The sequence below is a fragment of the Halyomorpha halys genome, unplaced genomic scaffold (assembly GCF_000696795.3).
Source record: "Halyomorpha halys isolate HHAL.00 unplaced genomic scaffold, Hhal_1.1 Scaffold419.1, whole genome shotgun sequence".
Taxonomy (NCBI): domain Eukaryota; kingdom Metazoa; phylum Arthropoda; class Insecta; order Hemiptera; family Pentatomidae; genus Halyomorpha; species Halyomorpha halys.
In genome coordinates this window covers 139,089-140,275 of record NW_027114485.1, presented here as the reverse complement: position 1 = coordinate 140,275, position 1,187 = coordinate 139,089, and the positions used below count along the sequence as shown (strand labels likewise).

The window sequence follows — 1,187 nt, the reverse complement described above, 5'->3', positions numbered from 1 at the left end:
AAAACAAGTAATATTTTTAGAATTAATAAAACTAACAACTGACTTACATAATGAATACATTATTTGAGAAATAAGAACGAGAGTAATACAAATAAATAAAAAGCTTATAACGTCCTGCTTATGAAGTCTTCAGTCTTCGAGAAGTTGTTTTTTTCGCGTTGTAAGTCTTTACTTACAACAAATCCGTTGCTTCTGATCCTCGTCAAAAACTGTCGTTTTTGTTGTAACACTTAAGTTTTAGTAGATCTAATAAGGGACTCATGAGACAAACTAAACACAGATCAGTACATATCCAGGGACGCAGTAAAAGGTTCCTCGAAAGATCTTCCACCCTGACAAGGTATCGGGACAGATGGCGAAAAACCTTAATAAACGTCATATCATTGTTGTAATAATGGCTAATGCCTCGAAACATAGCAGGCTATCACCGATAATTTCTAATGTCATGATGATATCTATTAGATACGGAGAGGAATTTAAATATTAAAATTTAAATTATTAATAAAGTGTGAGTCGATATAGGTTTTAATGAATTAAGGATTCACAGGTCCTGGAACAGCTATTAATTGGTTTTTCCGTTGCTTTCATGCTTACATTGCCTGCTCGGCTTAAAGTGCTTACAGACAAGTAAAGGGACAGGTACCGGTGAGTGGAGGGGGCGAAAGTGGGGGAGGAGTGGTAAGGAGCTAGGGTCTGGTGTCCCTCCTTCCAGTTTTATGAAGGAGCCACTCCAATATTTTATATGAGTGTCTTTCACCTCCACGATATTTTATTATAATTTAATCAAAAATAATACATACAGAAGTTGAATATATTGAATGGCTAATAATGGGATTTATTAATAGCGAAAAATCTTAATTAATATTCATTATTTTATATAAAAGTTGGATTTACTTTAATTTTTCCACAATTTTACATTAGCATATTGTTAAACGAATTATTGAACAAAATTGATATGTATGATTGAAATAAATTCTGAAATATATTGTATTTAGTTTATAGATAATTATTTTTTATTTTTTATTTTTAATAGATTTCATGGGGTTATGATACAACTGTTTAATTTCTACCAGGTAAGTTTTGTTTATGTGCAGAAATTTATAATTATTTGATAATATACGAAGTGTCGGATTTACATCCGAGTTTTGTAAAAAAATTTCAATGTCAGTAAAATACCTCTTAATGAA

At 30.9% G+C, this 1,187-nt stretch overlaps 1 protein-coding gene across 3 annotated transcripts in view; it reads left to right on the top strand.

Annotated features, from left to right (window-relative positions):
- Positions 1 to 1,187, top strand: part of LOC106682506 (diuretic hormone receptor) — a 283,519-nt gene that overhangs the window by 143,477 nt on the left and 138,855 nt on the right. For 2 of the 3 annotated variants that reach the window (XM_067051688.1, XM_067051685.1), the window contains exon 1: positions 1,038 to 1,073. The exons of the other annotated variant lie outside the window; for it this stretch is intronic. The gene's annotated coding sequence lies outside the window, so the exon portion shown is untranslated. Of the gene's footprint in view, positions 1 to 1,037; positions 1,074 to 1,187 lie in introns of those variants that run through there. 3 annotated transcript variants of the gene reach the window in all.